A 25,159-nucleotide genomic window follows, 5' to 3' on the forward strand; every position below is an offset into this window, starting at 1 on the left:
CCATGCCTGGAGGGAGACCGGAGAGGAGCCTGACGAGGGTGGAGCGGAGGGGGCGCGGGGCACATTGTGGTGCCCGCCCCCACCGCAAATCCGTACCGGCAGCAAGGAGGAGGGCAGCAGCGATCAGGTAAGGATCAGCCTGGGCCTGCCTTTAGTCACGGCGCTTCCTCGAGCACTCCGCTGCCCCTGGCCACGAGCACAGCGTGGAGTTGCTGTGGCGTGGCGCGCCGCTGACTGACTGCCTGCCAGAGCGGGGCGTGTGAGTCCGGGAGGGATTTGAACCCTGCGGTGCAGAGCGGAGACAGCATGGCTGGAGTCTGAGGTGCCTTGTGTGGAAGAGGGTCCCCTACCCCAGCATCAGATAACGTCAGGAGGGCTTCTCGCCGCTGCAGGGCTGTCGTAGGGAGCATAACCTGGTTGGGGAATCCGGAGAGCAAGGGATAGTTCCGGCCGACAGGCGGCGTCCTGTCCAGCGCGGGAGGGTGCGCCACCATGGCACCCTGGCGCCCACCGCCGCAGCGTGCCCTGCTCTGGCTCACCTTTGGGATCCTGTGCTGCGCGCCCAGACCGGTAAGGGGGCAGCTGATGGCGGGTGGCGGCCCGGGGCACTACTGTCAGGAGGTGCTTGTTTGGCGACTCTGAACTGCCTCTCCAGTGGCATCCGGGATGTACAATGTGTTGTGGGTGACTTTGAGCAAGATGTAAGGGGGGCAGAGTGGCATGTCGTGATCGTGCCCTCAGAGGTTGTCATTAAGACAGGCTCGCATCATGTGCAGAATGTAACCCTGGGTTTGGCATCATGGCCACCTGGCAGAGTTCAGAGGTGTTTAAAGGAGAGGATGGAATGTACCAAGTGCTTTCATGAGTTGTCATTAAGTTAAGATGGCATGCCCAAAGTAGGCATGGGTGTGAATGAGGGCACCATGGCATGTCCTGAGTATTCCTCTGAGGTAGGCATTACGTGCTGAATGTGTCTTTCCAGTTGCCATAAGGTAGGAAGCCACATGCTGAGTGTTACTCTGAGGTTGGCATTAACGAGGAATGGCATACGAAGAGTGTTTTCTGGGTTTGACATGAGAGTAGGCTGGCATGGGCTGAATGTCTGCGTGGCTGGCATAAGGGGCATGTGCTGATGGTGTCTTTGCGGTTGGTGTTAAGATTGTGTCACTTGGAATAGCCACAGGACCGGCTGGTATGTGATGAAGGTGACTCTGGGGCTGGCATCATGACACCGTGGCATTTGTTTAGCGTGACTTGGCATCAAAACAGGATGAAGTGAACTTTTGGAGTTGGCATAAGGGAAACCAGGCCTCTGCTGAGGATCCTTAAGGAGTTGGAATGGGCTGAGCATGTCATTGTGGTTGGCAGCTCCATGGAACAGTGTGCATTAAAATGCGTACATGGTACCTAGCATGGCATTAGAACAAAATGTCACCAAATGTTATGGTTCTGATGCTCACATCGCTGTGTTTGGCATGGAACAGACTTGGGTGTGCAACATGTTGCCCTGAGTTTCACGTCATGACATCATGTGGCGCATTATGGACTTTTAGGGAGCATTTTAACTAGGCAAGGAGGAAATGTGCCAGGTGTGTCACAGGTGTGAGCTACGTATTAAAGGTAATGTCGAGTCCTTCTCTGACGCTGGTACAAAGGTGGGATGACGAACTGAGTCAATCAGTCAAATAACTTTATTCGCATTTAGTAAATGCATAAAAGTACAAGTAGTTATCACAGTACGAATTGATCAAGGAATAATTCAAAACAGTTAAAAATTAATTGTATACATTTTTCCTTTTAAAAGATATCAACATTTATATGCATCCACATTACTGGAGCTAGCAGCTATACATTTATGAGAGGAATATTTGCAGTAATCAATTTATGATGGTAACACCCTCACGTGTGGTTTGTTCAGAATAGCCATGCACTGGAAACATGGTTGTGCTTGCTTCCCTGCCCCCTGGCTGTGCTTTCTTCCCTGCCCCCTGGCTGTGCTTTCTTCCCTGCCCCCTGGCTGTGCTTTCTTCCCTGCCCCCTGGCTGTGCTTTCTTCCCTGCCCCCTGGCTGTGCTTTCTCCCCTGCCCCCTGGCTGTGCTTGCTGCCCCGCCCCCTGGCTGTGCTTGCTGCCCCGCCCCCTGGCTGTGCTTGCTTCCCCGCCCCCTGGCTCTGCTTGCTCTCCTGAGTGTGTGTGTGTGACTCTGGGTGGGTGTGTGTGGCTCTCGGTGGGTGTGTGTGGCTCTCGGTGGGTTGCTCCCCCGCCCCCTGGTTCCCCTTACCCTGGTTCCCATTCCCCTGGTTCCCCTTCCCCTGGTTCCCCTTCCCCTGGTTGTGCTTGCTTCCCTGCCACCTGGTTGTGCTTGCTTCCCTGCCACCTGGCTGTGCTTGCTTCCCTGCCACCTGGCTGTGCTTGCTTCCCTGCCCCCTCGCTGTGCTTGCTTCCCTGCCCCCTCGCTGTGCTTGCTTCCCTGCCCCCTCGCTGTGCTTGCTCTCCTGAGTGTGGGTGAGTGTGGCTCTGGGTGGGTGTGTGTGTGTGTGGCTCTGGGTGGGTGTGTGTGTGTGTGTGTGGCTCTGGGTGTGTGTGTGTGTGTGGCTGGCTCTGGGTGTGTGTGTGTGTGGCTGGCTCTGGGTGTGTGTGTGTGGCTCTGGGTGTGTGTGTCTGGCTGTCTCTGGGTGTGTGTGGCTCTGGGTGTGTGTGTGTGGTAGTAATTGCTGTCTGCTGAGCTCGTCCGTAGGGTACAATAGGTCTCACATTTGCGAGAGATTAAGCTAATGGCAATGTAAATGACAATGCCATTTATTTATTTGTTTTCAAAACCAACACATAAATACAAATTTTGTCATTTACAATGCCAAAAGCTCTAACTTTTCCAAAGGCGAAACCATTGCATTGTAAATGCTTGTTGTTTTGTGGGGCTTCCCAGTCAAACACAGGGCCCTCCACGAGAGGCAGGAAGTAGTAGGGGGCTGTGGTGAAGGTCCCAAAGCCCCACTGGCCCAAGCCGGCTCTGCACGCTGGGCAGGAGCAAGCATCATCATTGTTCTGCTTCTGCCCACATTGCTGCCATCGGACCGTAGAAGGATCCAGCATTTGCTTCTCCCGCCAGTGCTGACCACCGGTGGGAATTGCAAAAAACACAGTTGATGATCCTTGTACTGGGGTGAATGTATGACATTGTTCTACATTCTGTCCATCAACTGTGTTTTTTGCAATTTTCACCCCGAGTGGGCTGGGTATGCTCAGACGTGAGTCCCAGGCTCTCCACACCACTGGAGTCAAGCTATCCAGGCTGATGAAGGCTGATAGCCAGAAACCGGTCCTTGGATGCTTGATTCCGGTCTGGGAAAGACATGGCTTGGTAGTTCGGACTGGACTGTTCCCATGAGGCACAGGGTCAGAGCGGATTTGCATATAGCCAGTGTCTAACCCAGGGTGGTGTGGAGTGCAAAAAAATGATGGATTTAGGCTTAGATCCTTGTACTGGGGTGAATGTATGACATTGTTCTACATTCTGTCCAGCAACTGTGTATTTTGCAATTTTCCCCCCGAGTGGGCTGGGTATGCTCAGACGTGAGTCCCAGGCTCTCCACACCACTGGAGTCAAGCTATCCAGGCTGAATGAAGGCTGATAGCCAGAAACCGGTCCTTGGATGCTTGATTCCGGTCTGGGAAAGACATGGCTTGGTAGTTCGGACTGGACTGTTCCCATGAGGCACAGGGTCAGAGCTGATTTGCATATAGCCAGTGTCTAACCCAGGGTGATGTGGAGTGCAAAAAAACGATGGATTTAGGCCCAGATCCTTGTACTGGGGTGAATGTATGACATTGTTCTACATTCTGTCCATCAACTGTGTTTTTGCAATGACCACCGGTAGGAGGCTGAGAGCAGGGTGCCCACTCCCCAGACCCGGGCACAAGGGGCGGGTGAAGCACCCTGAAGGTCCTCGTCTTTGACCTGGTCCTTCTGTGTCCCAGGGGATAAGATCCCTGGGAAGTTGACTTGTGTTGAGCCCCAAGGAATGGGATCCACTGCGCTGTAAGCTGGCTCATGGAGGGGCCCCATGCTTACACCCTGCCCTTTAAGAATTAAATGAAGGAAAGATGTGCCGACCCCCAGGCCCTGGACCAATCCACGGGTAATTTATAGAACTTGCTATGTGCCAATTTTTGTCATTTTTCTTCCTTAACCCCTTCGGGGCTAATGACGAGCTGGGCTCGTCATCGCGCTTACCTGTCCTGCGCGGATGACAAGGCCAGCTCGTCATCAGCCCCACCCTCGGGGGAAGCGCTGGCGCTCCCCCCGAGGCTCTCTGATCTTCGGTTTTGCAATGGGGGCGACAGCGGAAGAGCTTCCGCTGCCGCCCCCGCCCCCCCCCATGGTAATCCCTGATGACTTCAGCGCGCACAGCGCGCGCTGACATCATCAGGGATTCCCAGCGCTCAGGAAGCCATTTGCTTCCTGACCGCGCTGGAAGAAGGTAGGTTTCTCGAGGCTGGCGGGGGTTTGGGGGCAGCGAAGAGGCATCAGGGGAGAGGAAAGAGATTTTCCTTTCCCCTGATGTCTCTTTGCAGGGCATTTCTGCCTCACGATCGCGCACAGCGTCGCGATTGTGCGGCGGAAATGCCCCCACTAGACACCAGGGATATACTTTTAGTTTTTAGGAAGTGACCCCTTGGGCAAGGGTCGCTTCCAGGCGGGCTGGCAATATGTTTTCGTTTTTCTGCCCCCCCTGGGGGGAAATCGGCCCGTTTTTTCGGCCGTTTTGCCCCCAGGGGGGGCAGAAATTCCCCACTAGCACCAGGGATATTGATTTTAGCCAAGATGGCGGCCATTGATTTTGTTTACGTTTTTCTGTCCCCCCTGGGGGCAAATCGGCCCGTTTTCTTTTGCCGTTTTGCCCCCAGGGGGGACAGAAAATGCCCACTAGACACCAGGGATGTAATTTTAGTTTTTAGGAAGCGACCCCTTGGGCAAGGGTCGCTTCCAGGCGGGGTCTGAGTATGTTTTCGTTTTTCTGCCCCCCCTGGGGGGAAATCGGCCCGTTTTTCGGCCGTTTTGCCCCCAGGGGGGGCAGAAATTACCCACTAGAACCAGGGATTTTTGTTGGGGCAATGTGTTTGTTTTGGGAAGCGACCCCTTGGGTAAGGGTCGCTTCCATGTGGACATGATTGTGTTTTTGTTTTTCTGTCCACCCTGGGGGCAAATCGGCCTGTTTTTTTTGCCGTTTTGCCCCCAGGGGGGGCGGAAAATGCCCACTAACACAAAGTTTTTAGGAAGCGACCCCTTGGGCATGTTTGCTGGTGGTGTGTGTGGGGAGTGGTACTTGGCTGGATGGTGTGCGTGGAGCGGTGCTTGGCTGGCGGTGTGTGTGGAGTGGTACTTGGCTGTCGGTGTGCGCTGAGTGGTGTTTGGCTGGCGGTGTGCGTGGAGGGGTACTTGGCTATCTATGCACGGAGTGGTGCTTGGCTGGCGGTGTGTGTGGAGTGGCGCTTGGCTGGTGGTGTGTGTAGAGTGGTACTTGGCTGTCTGTGCACGGAGTGGTGCTTGGCTGGCGGTGTGTGTGGAGTGGCGCTTGGCTGGTGGTGTGCGTGGAGTGCTACTTAGCTGTCTGTGCACGGAGTGCTGCTTGGCTGGTGGTGTGTGTGGAGTGGCGCTTGGCTGGTGGTGTGCGTGGAGTGCCACTTTGCTGTCTGTGCACGGAGTGCTGCTTGGCTGGCGGTGTGTGTGGAGTGGCGCTTGGCTGGTGGTGTGCGTGGAGTGCTACTTTGCTGTCTGTGCACGGAGTGCTGCTTGGCTGGCGGTGTGTGTGGAGTGGCGCTTGGCTGGTGGTGTGCGTGGAGTGCTACTTTGCTGTCTGTGCACGGAGTGCTGCTTGGCTGGCGGTGTGTGTGGAGTGGCGCTTGGCTGGCGGTGTGTGTGGAGTGGCGCTTGGCTGGATGGTGCTTGGCTGGCGGTGAGTGGTGCTTGGCTGGTGGTGCTTGTGGAGTGGCGCTTGGCAGGTGGTGTGCGTGGAGTGCTACTTTGCTGTCTGTGCACGGAGTGGTGCTTGGCTGGCGGTGTGTGTGGAGTGGCGCTTGGCTGTTAGTGTGCGTGGAGTGCTACTTTGCTGTCTGTGCACGGAGTGCTGCTTGGCTGGCGGTGTGTGTGGAGTGGCGCTTGGCTGGTGGTGTGCGTGGAGTGCTACTTTGCTGTCTGTGCACGGAGTGCTGCTTGGCTGGCGGTGTGTGTGGAGTGGCGCTTGGCTGGTGGTGTGCGTGGAGTGCTACTTTGCTGTCTGTGCACGGAGTGCTGCTTGGCTGGCGGTGTGTGTGGAGTGGCGCTTGGCTGGTGGTGTGCGTGGAGTGCTACTTTGCTGTCTGTGCACGGAGTGCTGCTTGGCTGGCGGTGTGTGTGGAGTGGCGCTTGGCTGGTGGTGTGCGTGGAGTGCTACTTTGCTGTCTGCACGGAGTGCTGCTTGGCTGGCGGTGTGTGTGGAGTGCTGCTTGGCTGGCGGTGTGTGTGGAGTGGCGCTTGGCTGGTGGTGTGCGTGGAGTGCTACTTTGCTGTCTGTGCACGGAGTGCTGCTTGGCTGGCGGTGTGTGTGGAGTGGCGCTTGGCTGGTGGTGTGCGTGGAGTGCTACTTTGCTGTCTGCACGGAGTGCTGCTTGGCTGGCGGTGTGTGTGGAGTGCTGCTTGGCTGGCGGTGTGTGTGGAGTGGCGCTTGGCTGGTGGTGTGCGTGGAGTGCTACTTTGCTGTCTGTGCACGGAGTGCTGCTTGGCTGGCGGTGTGTGTGGAGTGGCGCTTGGCTGGTGGTGTGCTGGAGTGCTACTTTGCTGTCTGTGCACGGAGTGCTGCTTGGCTGGCGGTGTGTGTGGAGTGGCGCTTGGCTGGTGGTGTGCGTGGAGTGCTACTTTGCTGTCTGTGCACGGAGTGCTGCTTGGCTGGCGGTGTGTGTGGAGTGGCGCTTGGCTGGTGGTGTGCGTGGAGTGCTACTTTGCTGTCTGTGCACGGAGTGCTGCTTGGCTGGCGGTGTGTGTTGAGTGGCGCTTGGCTGGTGGTGTGCGTGGAGTGCTACTTTGCTGTCTGTGCACGGAGTGCTGCTTGGCTGGCGGTGTGTGTGGAGTGGCGCTTGGCTGGTGGTGTGCGTGGAGTGCTACTTTGCTGTCTGCACGGAGTGCTGCTTGGCTGGCGGTGTGTGTGGAGTGCTGCTTGGCTGGCGGTGTGTGTGGAGTGGCGCTTGGCTGGTGGTGTGCGTGGAGTGCTACTTTGCTGTCTGTGCACGGAGTGCTGCTTGGCTGGCGGTGTGTGTGGAGTGGCGCTTGGCTGGTGGTGTGCTGGAGTGCTACTTTGCTGTCTGTGCACGGAGTGCTGCTTGGCTGACGGTGTGTGTGGAGTGGCGCTTGGCTGGTGGTGTGCGTGGAGTGCTACTTTGCTGTCTGTGCACGGAGTGCTGCTTGGCTGGCGGTGTGTGTGGAGTGGCGCTTGGCTGGTGGTGTGCGTGGAGTGCTACTTTGCTGTCTGTGCACGGAGTGCTGCTTGGCTGGCGGTGTGTGTGGAGTGGCGCTTGGCTGGTGGTGTGCGTGGAGTGCTACTTTGCTGTCTGCACGGAGTGCTGCTTGGCTGGCGGTGTGTGTGGAGTGCTGCTTGGCTGGCGGTGTGTGTGGAGTGGCGCTTGGCTGGTGGTGTGCGTGGAGTGCTACTTTGCTGTCTGTGCACGGAGTGCTGCTTGGCTGGCGGTGTGTGTGGAGTGGCGCTTGGCTGGTGGTGTGCGTGGAGTGCTACTTTGCTGTCTGTGCACGGAGTGCTGCTTGGCTGGCGGTGTGTGTGGAGTGGCGCTTGGCTGGTGGTGTGCGTGGAGTGCTACTTTGCTGTCTGCACGGAGTGCTGCTTGGCTGGCGGTGTGTGTGGAGTGCTGCTTGGCTGGCGGTGTGTGTGGAGTGGCGCTTGGCTGGTGGTGTGCGTGGAGTGCTACTTTGCTGTCTGTGCACGGAGTGCTGCTTGGCTGGCGGTGTGTGTGGAGTGGCGCTTGGCTGGTGGTGTGCGTGGAGTGCTACTTTGCTGTCTGCACGGAGTGCTGCTTGGCTGGCGGTGTGTGTGGAGTGCTGCTTGGCTGGCGGTGTGTGTGGAGTGGCGCTTGGCTGGTGGTGTGCGTGGAGTGCTACTTTGCTGTCTGTGCACGGAGTGCTGCTTGGCTGGCGGTGTGTGTGGAGTGGCGCTTGGCTGGTGGTGTGCGTGGAGTGCTACTTTGCTGTCTGTGCACGGAGTGCTGCTTGGCTGGCGGTGTGTGTGGAGTGGCGCTTGGCTGGTGGTGTGCGTGGAGTGCTACTTTGCTGTCTGCACGGAGTGCTGCTTGGCTGGCGGTGTGTGTGGAGTGCTGCTTGGCTGGCGGTGTGTGTGGAGTGGCGCTTGGCTGGTGGTGTGCGTGGAGTGCTACTTTGCTGTCTGTGCACGGAGTGCTGCTTGGCTGGCGGTGTGTGTGGAGTGGCGCTTGGCTGGTGGTGTGCGTGGAGTGCTACTTTGCTGTCTGTGCACGGAGTGCTGCTTGGCTGGCGGTGTGTGTGGAGTGGCGCTTGGCTGGTGGTGTGCGTGGAGTGCTACTTTGCTGTCTGCACGGAGTGCTGCTTGGCTGGCGGTGTGTGTGGAGTGCTGCTTGGCTGGCGGTGTGTGTGGAGTGGCGCTTGGCTGGTGGTGTGCGTGGAGTGCTACTTTGCTGTCTGTGCACGGAGTGCTGCTTGGCTGGCGGTGTGTGTGGAGTGGCGCTTGGCTGGTGGTGTGCGTGGAGTGCTACTTTGCTCTCTGCATGGAGTGCTGCTTGGCTGGCGGTGTGTGTGGAGTGCTGCTTGGCTGGCGGTGTGTGTGGAGTGGCGCTTGGCTGGTGGTGTGCGTGGAGTGCTACTTTGCTGTCTGTGCACGGAGTGCTGCTTGGCTGGCGGTGTGTGTGGAGTGGTGCTTGGCTGGCGGTGTGTGTGGAGTGGTGCTTGGCTGGCGGTGTGTGTGGAGTGGTGCTTGGCTGGCGGTGTGTGTGGAGTGGTGCTTGGCTGGCGGTGTGTGTGGAGTGGTGCTTGGCTGGCGGTGTGTGTGGAGTGGTGCTTGGCTGGCGGTGTGTGTGGAGTGGTGCTTGGCTGGCGGTGTGTGTGGAGTGGTGCTTGGCTGGCGGTGTGTGTGGAGTGCTGCTTGGCTGGCGGTGTGTGTGGAGTGCTGCTTGGCTGGCGGTGTGTGTGGAGTGGTGCTTGGCTGGCAGTGTGTGTGGAATGGTGCTTGGCTGGCAGTGTGTGTGGAGTGGCGCTTGGCTGGTGGTGTTTGTGGAGTGGTACTTGGCTGGAGGGTGTGCGTGGAGCGGTGTTTAGCTGTCTGTGCACGGAGTGGTGCTTGGCTGGCGGTGTGCGTGGAGAGGCGCTTGGCTGGTGGTGTGCGCTGAGTGTTTGGCTGGCGGTGTGCATGGTCTGGTGCTTGGCTGGTGGTGTGGGTGGACTGGCGCTCAGCTGGCGGTGTGTGAGTAGTTACTTTCTGTTGGTCACTGCACACACTGCTTGTTGAGTGACACTCCACGCAGTCCATCAATTTGTGTAGTTCCAGTGTCAGAAATGTGGGCGTGTGAAAGTGATGGGCCCTTGAATGGCGCTGTTTGCTGGTGTGAGTGTTGAAATGTGATGGGTCCGCGGCTGGCGTTGTGAATGTTTTGAATGTGTCACACGTACGAAAGGTGTATGAATGGCCTGTAAAGAGGTTGGTGCCTTGACGTGGCTTTACAGCTCACGAGCTGTGAGTCAGTGGTTCAGTTTATCATACTTGCAATTATACACAGTGTATTTCATTTTTGTGAAATTACTTGCGTATACAATTGTATGTACTGAATCATCACTCACCCTCGTGCCAAATCCAACCAGTATGTGTGTGTGCTTGCGGATTAGATGGGTGTGCAGTAATAATTGGGGTTTTTTCTCTTTCTGCATTAGGGTGTACCTTGTCCCTTATTGTGATTGTTGTAATGTGTTGCTTTTATTCCAGATGGTGTCAGTGGTCTTGTTTGTATCAGGTATGAAAGGTGCGTGAATGGCCTGTAAAACGGTTGGTGCCTTGTCGTGGCTTTACAGCTCACGAGTTGCGAGTCACTGGTTCGGTTTTTATGCATTTATTTATTGACAGAGCATTTCATTTTTTTGAAATATCTTGTTAATAAAATTTTATATACTGAACCATCACTCGCCCTCGTGCCAAATCCAACCTGTATGTGTGTGTCTTTGAGGAATAGATAGCCGTGCTTGAATGTTTGACTTTTGAGTAACTCTGTTAAGGTGAGGTACCCTTTTACTCGGGAGAACAAGGGGAACGCTGGGTGGTAGGACATTTTTGCCGGCACGGCAATCCCACGGCAACATTTTTGGAAAAGTGCTATTTTTACCTAATTAAGGTTTGCAAGGAGTTCTGGGTAGGAAAACATTGGGGGACCCACGCATGCCATACCTCCCTGGACTCCCCCGGGTGTCTACTTTTCAGAAATGTGTGGGTTTGGTAGGTTTCCCTAGATGGCTGTCTCGCACGGGGCCAGAAACCCAGGTAACCCCTCTTGCAAAAGCTGGAGAATTCATGTCCACCAGCTTTTGCAAGAGGGGTTACCCGGGTTTTTGGCCCCGTGCGAGACAGCCATCTAGGGAAACCTACCAAACCCACACATTTCTGAAAAGTAGACACCCGGGGGCTTCCAAGGAGGTATGGCTTGCGTGGATCCTCCAACGTTCCTTTACCCAGAATCCCTTGCAAACCTCATTTTTTGCTTGGAAAAAATCAGTTTTTTCACACGTTTTAGTGTGGGCAAGCGTGGCATCACTGGGCTCACACAAATTACCTCCCACCCAGCGTTCCCCAAGGTCTCCCGATAAAAATGGTACCTCACTTGCGTGGTTAGGCATAGCGGCTGCTTTAGGAAAAGGCCCAATTCATACTGTGGAGACGAAAACATTACCTTTAGCCAAATAATCTTATTTTTTGAGGGGGTCACCTGAGCTTTTGGCCCGGGGCTTGGCAGGCATCTTTGGACACTACCAAACCCAAACAGTTCTGAGAACTACACACCCGGGGGAGTCCAGGGTGGTATGGCATGCGTGGGTCCCCCAATGTTTTCCTACCCAGAAACCCCTGCAAACCTGAAATTTTGGTCCAAAAACCCACTTTTCCATACTTTTTTGGGTGGGATCTCGCTGCCGGAACAAATGTCCTACCACCCAGCGTTTCCCTTGTTCTCCCGAGTAAAATGATACCTCACTTGTGTGGGTGGGCCAAAGGCAAGTGACTTAGGCTGGGGTGCTTAATTTGTAAAACGTAAATGTGAGTAAAAACTACTTTTTTCAAAATTCATTTTTGGGGTGTTCTGCTTTGGGGCACCCACACAAGTGAGGTATCCTTTTACTCGGGAGAACAAGGGGAACGCAGGGTGGTACGACTTTTTTGCCGGCACGACGATCCCACGCCAAAAAGTTTGGAAAAGGGCAATTTTTACCTAATTTTAAGGTTTGCAGAGAGTTCTGGGTAGGAAAACATTGGGGGACCCATGCATGCCATACCTCCCTGGACTCCCCCAGGTGTCTAGTTTTCAGAACTGTTTGGGTTTGCTACTTTGCAAAGAATACCACCGAGCCCCGGGCCACAAATTCAGATCCCCCCCCCCAAAATCAAGGTAGTTTTGCAATAAGGGGGCACGCTGGGTGAGTGGAAATTTGTTGATCCACGCAGATTCCAGAACTAAATTCACCACCGTACGATTTGAACCGTTTCCTGTTGCAGCCACTATGTCTACCCACGCAAGTGAGGTACCGTTTTTTTCGGGAGACCTGGGGGCACGCTGGGTGAGTGGAAATTTGTTGATCCACGCAGATTCCAGAACTTTCCACCACAGAAATGTGAGGAAAATGTGTTTTTTTGGTCAAATTTTTATGTTTTCAAGGGATTCTGGGTAACAAAACCTGGGGGTAGGCAGACGAGTCACCCCATCCTGAATTCCCCTGGGTGTCTAGTTTTCAAAAATGTATAGGTTTGCTAGGTTTCCCTAGGTGCTGGCAGAGCTACGGCGCAAAAACAAAAGGTAGTCTTTTTGTCCGAATCGTGCTAAATTTCACTGGGAAATTGAGGTGCGACCATGCTGCGTTTTGCGCTGTTTCATGTCGCAGCCACTATGCCTACCGACGCAAGTGAGGTACCATTTTTTTCGGGAGACCTGGGGACACGCTGGGTGAGTGGAAATTTGTTGATCCACGCAGATTCCAGAACTTTCCACCACAGAAATGTGAGGAAAATGTGTTTTTTTGGTCAAATATTTATGTTTTCAAGGGATTCTGGGTAACAAAACCTGGGGGTAGGCAGACGAGTCACCCCATCCTGAATTCCCCTGGGTGTCTAGTTTTCAAAAATGTATAGGTTTGCTAGGTTTCCTTACGTGCTGGCAGAGCTACGCCGCAAAAACAAAAGGTAGTCTTTTTGTCCGAATCGTGCAAAATTTCACTGGGAAATTGAGGTGCGACCATGCTGCGTTTTGCGCTGTTTCATGTCGCAGCCACTATGCCTACCCACGCAAGTGAGGTACCATTTTTTTCGGGAGACCTGGGGGCACGCTGGGTGAGTGGAAATTTGTTGATCCACGCAGATTCCAGAACTTTCCACCACAGAAATGTGAGGAAAATGTGTTTTTTTGGTCAAATTTTTATGTTTGTAAGGGATTCTGGGTAACAAAACCTGGGGGTAGGCAGACGAGTCACCCCATCCTGAATTGCCCTGGGTGTCTAGTTTTCAGAAATGTATAGGTTTGCTAGGTTTCCCTAGGTGCTGGCAGAGCTACGGCGCAAAAACAAAAGGTAGTCTTTTTGTCCGAATCGTGCAAAATTTCACTGGGAAATTGAGGTGCGACCATGCTGCGTTTTGCGCTGTTTCATGTCGCAGCCACTATGCCTACCCACGCAAGTGAGGTACCATTTTTTTCGGGAGACCTGGGGGCACGCTGGGTGAGTGGAAATTTGTTGATCCACGCAGATTCCAGAACTTTCCACCACAGAAATGTGAGGAAAATGTGTTTTTTTGGTCAAATATTTATGTTTTCAAGGGATTCTGGGTAACAAAACCTGGGAGTAGGCAGACGAGTCACCCCATCCTGAATTCCCCTGGGTGTCTAGTTTTCAAAAATGTATAGGTTTGCTAGGTTTCCCTAGGTGCTGGCAGAGCTACGGCGCAAAAACAAAAGGTAGTCTTTTTGTCCGAATCGTGCAAAATTTCACTGGGAAATTGAGGTGCGACCATGCTGCGTTTTGCGCTGTTTCATGTCGCAGCCACTATGCCTACCCACGCAAGTGAGGTACCATTTTTTTCGGGAGACCTGGGGGCACGCTGGGTGGGTGGAAATTTGTTGATCCACGCAGATTCCAGAACTTTCCACCACAGAAATGTGAGGAAAATGTGTTTTTTGGGTCAAATTTTTATGTTTGTAAGGGATTCTGGGTAACAAAACCTGGGGGTAGGCAGACGAGTCACCCCATCCTGAATTGCCCTGGGTGTCTAGTTTTCAGAAATGTATAGGTTTGCTAGGTTTCCCTAGGTGCTGGCAGAGCTACGGCGCAAAAACAAAAGGTAGTCTTTTTGTCCGAATCGTGCTAAATTTCACTGGGAAATTGAGGTGCGACCATGCTGCGTTTTGCGCTGTTTCATGTCGCAGCCACTATGCCTACCCACGCAAGTGAGGTACCATTTTTTTCGGGAGACCTGGGGGCACACTGGATGGATGGAAATTTGTTGATCCACGCAGATTCCAGAACTTTCCACCACAGAAATGTGAGGAAAATGTGTTTTTTTGGTCAAATTTTTTTGTTTGAAAGGGATTCTGGGTAACAAAACCTGGGGGTAGGCAGACGAGTCACCCCATCCTGAATTGCCCTGGGTGTCTAGTTTTCAGAAATGTATAGGTTTGCTAGGTTTCCCTAGGTGCTGGCAGAGCTACGGCGCAAAAACAAAAGGTAGTTTTTTTGTCCGAATCGTGCAAAATTTCACTGGGAAATTGAGGTGCGACCATGCTGCGTTTTGCGCTGTTTCATGTCGCAGCCACTATGCCTACCCAAGCAAGTGGGGTACCATTTTTTTCGGGAGACCTGGGGGCACACTGGGTGGATGGAAATTTGTTGATCCACGCAGATTCCAGAACTTTCCACCACAGAAATGTGAGGAAAATGTGTTTTTTTGGTCAAATTTTTTTGTTTGAAAGGGATTCTGGGTAACAAAACCTGGGGGTAGGCAGACGAGTCACCCCATCCTGAATTGCCCTGGGTGTCTAGTTTTCAGAAATGTATAGGTTTGCTAGGTTTCCCTAGGTGCTGGCTGAGCTACGGCGTAAAAACAAAAGGTAGTCTTTTTGTCCGAATCGTGCTAAATTTCACTGGGAAATTGAGGTGCGACCATGCTGCGTTTTGCGCTGTTTCATGTCGCAGCCACTATGCCTACCCACGCAAGTGAGGTACCATTTTTTTCGGGAGACCTGGGGGCACGCTGGGTGGGTGGAAATTTGTTGATCCACGCAGATTCCAGAACTTTCCACCACAGAAATGTGAGGAAAATGTGTTTTTTTGGTCAAATTCTTTTGTTTGAAAGGGATTCTGGGTAACAAAACCTGGGGGTAGGCAGACGAGTCACCCCACCCTGAATTGCCCTGGTTGTCTAGTTTTCAAAAATGTATAGGGTTGCTAGGTTTCCCTAGTTGCTGGCAGAGCTACGGCGCAAAAACAAAAGGTAGTCTTTTTGTCCGAATCGTGCTAAATTTCACTGGGAAATTGAGATGCGACCATGCTGCGTTTTGCGCGGTTTCATGTCGCAGCCACTATGCCTACCCACGCAAGTGAGGTACCATTTTTGCGGGAGACCTAGGGGCACGCTGGGTGGGTGGAAATTTGTTGATCCACGCAGATTCCAGAACTTTCCACCACAGAAATGTGAGGAAAATGTGTTTTTTTGGTCAAATATTTATGTTTGCAAGGGATTCTGGGTAACAAAACCTGGGGGTAGGCAGATGAGTCACCCCATCCTGAATTGCCCTGGGTGTCTAGTTTTCAAAAATGTATAAGTTTGCTAGGTTTCCCTAGGTGCTGGTTGAGCTACGGCTCAAAAACAAAAGGTAGTCTCTTTGTCCAAAGAGCTTAAGATTTCACTGGGAAATTGAGGAGCGACCACGTTGCATTTTGTGCCGTTTCCCGTCGTAGGCACAAGGCCGACCCACACAAGTGAGGTACCATTTTTTTCGGGAGACCTGGGGGCACGCTGGGTGGGTGGAAATTTGTTGATCCACGCAGATTCCAGAACTTTCCACCACAGAAATGTGAGGAAAATGTGTTTTTTTTGTCAAATTTTTTTGTTTGAAAGGGATTCTGGGTAACAAAACCTGGTGGTAGGCAGTCGAGTCATCCCATCCTGAATTCCCCTGGGTGTCTACTTTTCAAAAATGTATAGGTTTGCTAGGTTTCCCTAGGTGCCGGAAGAACTAGGGTGCAAAAACTACAGGTAGGCACTTTGCCAAAAAAGGGTCAATTTGTAACTGCAAAATTTAGGTGTGACCACGTTGCATTTTGCGCCGTTTCCTGTCGCAGGCACAAGGCCGACCCACACAAGTGAGGTACCGTTTTTATCGGGACACTTGGGGTAATTCAGATTTGTAAATCAACTGTTATTACCAATTGAGCTTTCTTGCATTTCTCCCTTTGAATGAAAGATATTGTGTAGAAAAAAAAACTTTATGAAAAATGACCAATAATTCTCATGCTAGTATGAGTATTCCCAACTTTGAAAATGTGCAATTATATACTGTTTCTGAACTCTATAATTTGTACCCAATTCATACATACATAGGTGTCTTTCATACAGATTATTCCATGTGTACATTTTCCAAGACAAAGTGCACTATACCCAGTAAATGAAAAAAATACCATTGCAAGTTGCTGCTCAGTTTTTGGATCTGGGTTCGTCGGGTTCTTGGTGAAACTACAAGTCCCATATATCCCCACAACCAGGAAGGTCTAACGGATGTAACGGTATATTGCTTTCCAAGAGCTGTCAAAATTAGAGAAAGTTATAGGTGAAAACGTTGAGACAAAAGGCCGTTGTTTTCAACAAGTTTTCAAATATTCCAATATCTAACTGTTAGTTTCTATAACGAAACCTTTATGGATTTAGACAAATGACCCCTTTCTGAATTCAGAATTTTGTCTATTTTTCGGAAATGTAAAGCTTTCCAGGATCCATTATTGCTTTCAAACTCATTTCTACCATTAACTGGAAGGAGGTGGAAAGCTCTAAAAATAGCAAAAATAGGCTATGTCCAAATGCCAAAACTGAGTGAAAAATTTCGGTTCTCTGACAAAACACTGTCATTCCCTAAAAGCTGAGAAAATGGAGAATTCAGCCCCACAAACCCTTTTTTGATACCATATTCAGGGAAAAAGCCAGAGGCTTTCATTTGCAGCCCGTTTTTCCCATTTTTCTGAAAAAAACAAAAAAAACACTATATTTTGGTTAATTTCTGGGACCCCTCCAAGGGAATCCACAAACCCTGGGCGCCTTTAGAATCCCCATGATGTTGGAAGAAAAGGACGCAAATTTGGCGCGGATCCCTTAAGTGGTCAAAAAGTTACAAGGGCCTAAGCGGGCACTACCCCAAAACACCAAAAAAAGCCTTAGCACAGGAGGGGGAAAAGGCCTAGCAGCGAAGGGGTTAAAGGGCAAAGCTTTAAATAGCCATACCTTTACCCTTATGGCCCCTCCAAAAGCAGCCAGCAAAGCACCCTCCTTGCCACACTCCCCCGGTCTAGGATACCGCCCAGCTGCTTGAAGGGTGGTGGTGTGTCAGTGGAGTCCAGGGCCAGTCCACAGATGTTAGAGGGGAGTCATCCAGGGTCCCCCAGCAGGTGGTCTGAAGTGTGATTCCATGGTGACACCATCATCTGTAGACTGTTATCTAGCCCTTCAAATAATGTATTGATTTTTCTAAGTGATACCTATGAGTGCCATTGTTTTGATTAAACATTTATACCCAGGCCCGTGGATTTATGGGTAGCTCTTGTAGCCTAAAAGACGTGAGAGTCTTAAGGCAGAAGAAGTAATGCCCCTCATCCTTTACAATCTGGGAGAAATAACAAACTTCATAATCGTAAGAGGAGAAATAAAACCCATAATTCTTCCTGGGCCAACAGAGATAAAAACTCTTGTGTTAAGTCTGTAGAAAACAAGCATTTGCAATGCAATAGATCGCGCATTTGCTAGAGTTTAAGCTACTGGCATTGTGAATGACAATGCCTTTTATTTATATGTTTTGATAATTAACACATAAATAAAAGTCACTCATGTACAATGCCAATAGCTCAAACTCTTGTACATGCAAGACCTATTACAAGAAGCGCCCGCTATTGTCCCCGACTGCTTAACCGCATGCGTGCGGGCGGAATTCTGCTTGTACGCTGAGATATGCGAAAGCGCATGTTACGTGACCAGCTGGGCTCGTCATCAGCGTAGCAGGAGGCTACCTCATGACGAGCCCAGCTCGTCATCAGCGTCGAAGGGGTTAAAAAGTGAAAGCCTGCATGGCCCGCTGAATGTTGCAGGAAAGCATGTCGTGCCTGCCGTAAGAAAAACGCATTAAAGAAAATAGTGCTTACAGACAAAAAAGACTCACCATGTAACAATCGAAAATAAAGGGACAGTCCTAATGGAAGGTAACGAATGACGACAAGGCGGTACTAAGGTTGGACTAACAAGCCTATTAACGAATCAGAAGCCAGCATTTACGAAGGACAATGACACAAGCCAATAACAAATATGGGAGGAGAGTGGGCGGGGCTTCTATTTCATACTCCAATACAGCATGGCTCGCAGAGCAGCGCATGCGCTGTTCAAGCTCGACCTAAAAACATCCAAATATTTCCTGTACCCGGGCGTAGAATAGGCACCAACACTTTCCTGCCAGGAGACATGTCTATGAATACTCCTGTGTCATTGACTGATGAGCTGGATGTACATTCTCACTGCTGAAGAAGAATGCATCATGCTTGCCTAGCACTAATTAGAACATTTACATATAATAATCATGACCATCATAGTTCCCGTCTCTACCAAACACTGATAGAGACGAAACTCTACATAGTAGTCAGGAACCGCCATCTCTGCCTGGATGGAGGATAATTGTCTCCATCTGGACTCCACTAATTCTGAGATCCTCCTACTAGGTACAGACTCCCATCTATGGGGCAGCAATTGGTGCCCCCCGAAGATCGGCGCACCCCCTCTGCCGAAAACTGTTGTAAAAACTCTAGGCAACTGGGTCGATAGCGCACTCACCTTTGAAGATCATGCAAAGTCTGTAACAGGAAATTGTTTCAGCTTGTTGCGGGGCCTCAAACCCATATTTTTTTTTTTTTACCCCCACACTTGCCAGCTGATTGTTCATGCCACTGTTCTAGCCAGTACAATACAATAGCTGGTCCCAAATGACAGTTTATCAATATCAAAATGACAATGATAAAGAAAACACATAGAGAGCAAACATAGAAATGCTTGGAATGCAGTGTTACACTCACATCAATACATAGCATCATTAAACAAATATCAAAATAGTGCAGTGCCCCAGGTGGGGAAGGAGAATAAAGGTGTGTATTGTGATTCTCGCATCGACCGGATGGTAATTGTTTCCCGAGCTTACGAGCCAGTGAGCGACTGAGACATTGACCCATTGCCCTACACTTGAAATCATCAGATTAACACTCCAAGGTGGAGTTGAATAGCCGATCCCCTTGCCTGTTACAAGTATCGGATCCAGTGACTATTTATTGCTCTCGTGTTCTCTGGAGCCTGCGCACCTACATCCATGAACTAGCCCCAAGCGGAGGCCTTTTTATGGTGCCCCTCCCATGCTTTCCTGTCCTGAGGAAGACCCCCACGTAAGGGATAAATAGCCTACAATATCTTAGGGGTCGAAACGTCGACAACTTTCAATATCCGCCAGCGTGGTCAACAGCGATTATTCACTGTGACACTTTGTTCAAATATGGCTACCCATTCAACTGATTGTATTTCGAACTTTGTGGCTTGAACTATGAGCCTTGTTCTTTTAGTAATAATTATTTGATTGTCACTGTATTCTCTTTACTTATCCCCTTTTTATCCTCACTCCAATCACAATACATACCTTTATTCTCATTTTCCACCTGGGTCACTGCACTATTTTGATATTTGTTTAATGATGCTATGTATTGATGTGCATTCAGTGTGATTAAATAACACTGCGTTCCAAGCAATTTTTACGTTTGCTCTCTATTTATTTCCTTTATCATTGTAATTTTGATATTGATGAACTGTCCTTTGGGACCAGCTATTGTATTATATTGCTTGATACCCAGGTCCCAGGGACGTATATTGGGTTTATCCATCTTTTGTAACTGTTCTAGCCAGGCTGGACTATTGCAATGGACCGCTACTTGGCACCAACAAGTCTGTGACTAAAAGACTAGAGGGCAACCTGAACACTGCATCCCGCACGCTCTTTGCCCTCCCTAGGCACTGCTCAGTTTCCATCCCTCCGAGTCGACTTCTCTGGCTGCCTACAGAACAGAAAATTTAATTTAAAGCACTTTGCCTCACTGGCAAGATTCTCCCAGGCTCAGATCCAGCGATTTTGATTGATCTATGCCTTCCCTACACCATGACACGTGATCTACGCTCACCAACCTCCATCTGGCACAAGTTCCTCGGTTTCACTGAACCAGAGCACCAGCCCTCTGGAATGTTATGCCTCTTTCCATCCGAAGCATCCCCAACCTCCTGACATTTAGAAGGGCGGTGAAGACCTGGCTCTTTCACCGACCGTTAGTTTCCTCTCCCATCCTCCTTTCTCTGCTTCTAGCGCTGTGACTTCCCTTTGCCAGGACAGCCATGCACTTTACAAATTATATAACATAACATATACATCACAGAATGCCAGCCCGTGAGCTACTGTGCCAGAGAAAACCAGCCAATGAGTTACTGTGCCCCAGAATACCAGCCAATGAGTTACTATGCTATGGAATACCAGCCAATCCGTTCCAGTGCTATGAAATACCGCCCAATCAGTTACTCTACCACAGAATACCAGCCAATTAGTTTCAGTGCCACAGAATACCAGCCCATTTGTTAACTCTGCCATGGAATACCTCCCCATGTGCTCACTGTACATTAGAGTGGAGAGAACTGTACACCTTCAAGCTTCAGAAAAGTGAAACCACAGAGGATGCTGCAGCAACAGGGACCTGAGTCCATGAACAAGAAATAAGTGTTTCTGTGCACCAAATACAGATTGGCCGAAAATCTTGAAGGTGTGGAATAACGTTGTTTTTAGTAGTTTGGTCTCAAAAGCAGATTTCAGGTTCTTTTCACTGAATGGCTAAGGAATTTAGTCAGAGAAAGAGTTGTGGTTCAAAGAAATCCACATTTCAGTGCAAAGCACAGGTTTTTCTTGTTCATCTACAATTTGGACTTTGTCATCAGGGTCTCTTCCCTAGGGGGAAAAGCCCTGCTGCTAGATGATGATGAGTAGGATTTGCATAGCGCACAGATGCTGCAAGAAGTGTCTCAGCGCTAGTCTTCCACTAATACAATTACAGCTGAGTGTAAAGCCATGTTTTCAAATTATTTTTGAAGATCTGCTCCGAACTTGCCAGATGGAAGTCCAAGGGAAATGTATTCTACTCAAAGGGACCAAGAACAGAGAAAGAGCGCCCACCTGTCCTACTATGGTGAATTCTTGGGATCGTGACTAGGGACAGAGCTTCCTAACTGGACAGCAGAAGTGAATTCTGGTTGTCCAGTATCTAGGGCCTATCTGATGTAAGGTTCTGTAGATCAGAACCCATGTCTTAAAAAAAATCATTTGCTCACTGGGAGCCAGTGCAGAGCAAACAGGTAAGTATTCTCAGAGGAAGATTACGGCTGCTGCATTCTGGATCACCTGCAGTCCATGGATAACATATAGTCTGCCAGTCCAAGGTGCAGAGCGTTGGCATAATCGAGCCTAGAAGTGATAACGGCCTGAATTACAGTCTTGCTGGCTGGAACAAACACAAAAAACAAACTTTTTCAACAAATGGAGCACCCCAAAGTTAAAGCCCAGACTAAGTTTGGCTCCCTTTTGCCTAGGTTCGGTATAGAAGTACCTCATAGATACATGTATTAAGAATATGTGGGTTGATTCTGAACTGCAGAAGCTTGTTCAGAGTGGTGGCAGCACACCGGTGTGTTTAGGTTTCACACAGGGAAGTCACTTTGCGCCAGTGGCGGCTGCCAGCAAGGAAAAGTAGTTGGGTGGCGAGTGGGACGATAATAAATAAATTAAAAGGAAAACGTACCTGGCCTCGGTGCTCTTCTGTTCCTGATAACAGGCCGCCAGAATCCCCTGCGCCAATCTAGGCGCAGCTCCCATGCTGGTAATACTTTTACCCAGCGTGAGATAAATGATGGGATTGGGCTTAGCAGGCTGGTTTCACACTCCCAAAGGGACTGGGAGCCTGTGCCTGCTGTTCTCCACGCAATAGCCTTGAGATATCCAAATGCGCATGTCGGTCTGGCCGCCCTAAGACGCCCGGCCAAACTGCCATGCCCACTTGCGGTGCCCACCACTTCTCCTCCATGTTGCTGACAGAGGATGGCCCCTCCCTCAAGACTCGGTTCCTGCTCTGACATGAAAAATAAAATGATAAAACTGGTTTATCATCATTTTATTATATATTTTTGCCTATTGGCTGAGGCAGTGGGGCAAGATTCCTCTACCTCGCGACTGAGTAACTTCTATATCTAGCTGTATCTGGTAGTTCATGTGTTGTTTTGGCTCACGGCACAGCAGAGAGAGCGAAGTGATCCATGGAAGGCAGTGTGCACATTTCTGTCCAATCGATACAAATATTCCAGGCACAGAGCCACATGCCTCTGTGATTGGCTGTGGAATCAGATTGGAAATTCCTGGCAGTTTGGAGACTACACAGATCTTTCCTGTCCCTCTGAGGACACCGTAGCTTAGTAAATACTCCGCCTTGCCGCATATCCCGAAGATCTCGTCCTGTTTAGCAGGTCAACTACAGGTCGGACCAGACCTGGCCCTATCTGTCCCAACCAATGATGCTGTGTCCAGGCGACTGTCTACTGGCCTAGCAAGACATGATTAAATGACCCTTCTAAGAGCGTCAGAACACAAGGCGCCAGCAGAGACATCAGTGCAAGGCTGCCGGCCGCCTTCCCAGACAGCTCTCAGTGCCATAAACTATTATCACTGATGACCTGTGACCCCTGGTGGGGTAGAATGAAATGCTTCTGCACCAGTGAATTCAGGCTGTGCAAGTTTCCCTTGGTTCATGATGATTGAGAATCGCTTGCGTATATATTCAATACAATTTAACATTATTAATGTTTCCCAGTGCCTTACTCTGCAATATTACGTGAAAGTCTGCAAAAGAGCCTTGTCATGTGCAACCTATGCACCCTTGGTGTTTATTTTGTTTACATCCACCATTTCTTTCACTTCTTCACGCACATCTGGTGTTAACTTGAAGGCCACATTACCACAGTCTAAATATCAACCTGCAATTAAATTGTGATCATGATATTGGCTCAAAAAAAATGTTAAAGTAAGTGTAGATGTCCTCCTATTAACTCTGTGGTGACAATATTTCAGAGTTGGTATTAATGACGTACTAAAGTGGTTCAACCGCCTCATGGTCAGCATTGGATTTGAAAAGATATTGCCTAGGTTTTTCCCCAGTAAAACGCATAAAAGTCCCAGATATAATCATCTTAAGAAGAGAAGCTTCCATTCTTGGGAACTCAGCACCCTGCCCATGAACATTGAACTCCAGCTCCGCGAAGAGCGCGCTCTCCGCCGCTGACCTACGAAGCGCTGTGATGTGATTGGATGGTTTGCACCTCCAGCCGCACCGCAAAAATCCCACTGCGGGCCTTGTTGGCATTTAACAGGATGTCAGGTGACTTCGATCTGTTTCCATCTGAAATATATAGTGGTGCTGATGTTTTAGATATTTTTAAAAAAAACATTTAATCTCTTATGGTCCAAGTCAGTTTTAAATGAATGATTGCAAAGCCTGCTGCTGTGGTTGTCCGACTTCTCCCTAGACTACCCTGCAGAGTCTCCGGCAGGCCCGCGGCATTCTTTATATCAGAGTATGCATGTGACGCCCCGGACGGTGGGTGAGTAGGTGACCCTGTCTATTGTCTCCACTTTGCAGATATTTGAACTAGACTCATGGCCTAGCTGTAGGGGTGGGAGGGGCTAGTGATTACTACGGCGGGCTCGCTTCAGGGTGGCCCTGGCCCTCACTCAGGCTGGTTGTTCGACTGACCATTGTCCGGGCCATGTTACGTCACCTGCATGGTCCTGGTGCATGGCTGGAGTGTGTGCACCCGTTGGGTGTCTGGGCTTGCCCTGGGTGGTGGATTGGTGACTGGGCGTGCTCCTGGTGCTCAGTTTGTGGCTTTGCATGCCCCCCGTGACGTTGCTGGTCTTGTCCTCTGGATCGGGGTGGTGGCTGGCTCAGTCCTGGCTCTTCTAGCCCGTCTGGGGTGGTGGGTGGCCTTTACCGGAAACATATTTTTTGCTGTCTATGAGGAGGATGTTTTCTCAGAGCAGATCCCTTTGCAGTGTGGAGTCCCCCAGGGATCCTATTTAAGTCCCACCATGTTTAACATTTACATGAGATCTCCTGCAGATGTGGTACTTCCCTGAGGGATCCACATTGTCACCTTTGCTGATGATACCCAGTTGGTGGTTTCTCTCAGTCAGCAAGATAAATCTGAGCCGGGCTTAACATCATGCCTTGGGAAGGTCTCTGAGTGGATGGAGCTGTCCTTTATAATAGAGCTAAGACAAAAATGATGCTCCTGGGCCATTCTGCACCCACGAACATAGACTTTTTGTTGCCCAGCTGTCTAGGCCTCCTTCCTGCACCAAAAAAACAAATCAAGAGTTTGGGAGTCTGGTTTGACTGCAATTTAGATTTTAAAGTTCAAGCTCGTAAAGTTGCAGCCAACTGCTATGGTATTCTCAGGCTGATAAGGAAGATCCTCCCCCTCCTTCCTTTTGATGCCAGACGTGTTTTGGTCCAGGCACTTATACTGCCCCGGCTGGACTATGCGAATGCAGTCTATTTGGGTGCGCCACAAGGAACTATTAAGATACTGCAGATTGTCCAGAACTGCGCAGCCCGCCTCTTAATGAATACTCCAAAACGCAACTCAGCCAAACCAGCGCTTAGTCTGCTGCACTGGTTCCCTATCCAGGAAAGAATTAGGTTCAAGGCAATGTGTATTGTTCATAAATATATTTCTGGAAAGGGCCCTCCATTGTTACAGTCAATGGTGCAATTAAATCGCACCAATAGGACTCTGAGATCCAATAATAAACAACTACTCGCAGTTCCCATGATCAAGCGATCACGAACTGGAGGTCGGCGGTTCTGGAACCAGCTCCCAGATTATATACGTCTGGAATCCAGTTATCTGAAATTCAGGAAGTAGCTTAAAACTTTTATCTTTCTGTGATCAGTTTGTGTTTTTAAGGTGTCACATGAAGTGCTGGGATGCCTTTGGGTAGCCATGTGCTATATAAGTGGGTATTCTTTCATTCATTCACTGGAGTGCTGGCTTTACGTCTGAATGTTGTGGCTGCCGGTGTTCTCGGGGTAAACGTCGTTTACAACGCGGTGTTTACACCGCACGACCTTTACCACGCTGCCATTACAACGCAAGTCGTTACTACGACTTGCGCTGGATGGCGGTGTTAGTTAAGAATTTTGTAATTTTATATACCAACACCTTCCCTACTGTTACATGGGCTGGTGTTGGAATAGAAAATTATAATAATCCTCAATCCGCGCCCTCCAACGCAAGTCGTTGTAATGACTTGCATTGTAAAATCCGCGATGTAAAGTACCGCGATCAAAATGATCACGTTGTACTATCATACATCCGTTCTCGGGCTGGTGTTTGGACTTAGCACACGCAGACTCTCGGCAAGAGACGCTGCCCCCTAGGAGGAGGTACTTGTGGGAAGAGTGATAGGGGTTAAAGGTCGCAGGGTCTGCTCTCCTATGAATGAAGCCTAAGAGAAGTGGATCTCAGCTCCACTTGG

General features: G+C 50.3%; 1 protein-coding gene across 2 annotated transcripts in view; it reads right to left on the bottom strand.

The window, feature by feature from the left end:
* Positions 1-25,159, bottom strand: part of FAM83H (family with sequence similarity 83 member H) — a 228,231-nt gene that overhangs the window by 197,583 nt on the left and 5,489 nt on the right. The window lies entirely within an intron of this gene.

This window comes from Lissotriton helveticus, chromosome 4_1 (assembly GCF_964261635.1).
Source record: "Lissotriton helveticus chromosome 4_1, aLisHel1.1, whole genome shotgun sequence".
Taxonomy (NCBI): Eukaryota; Metazoa; Chordata; class Amphibia; order Caudata; family Salamandridae; genus Lissotriton; species Lissotriton helveticus.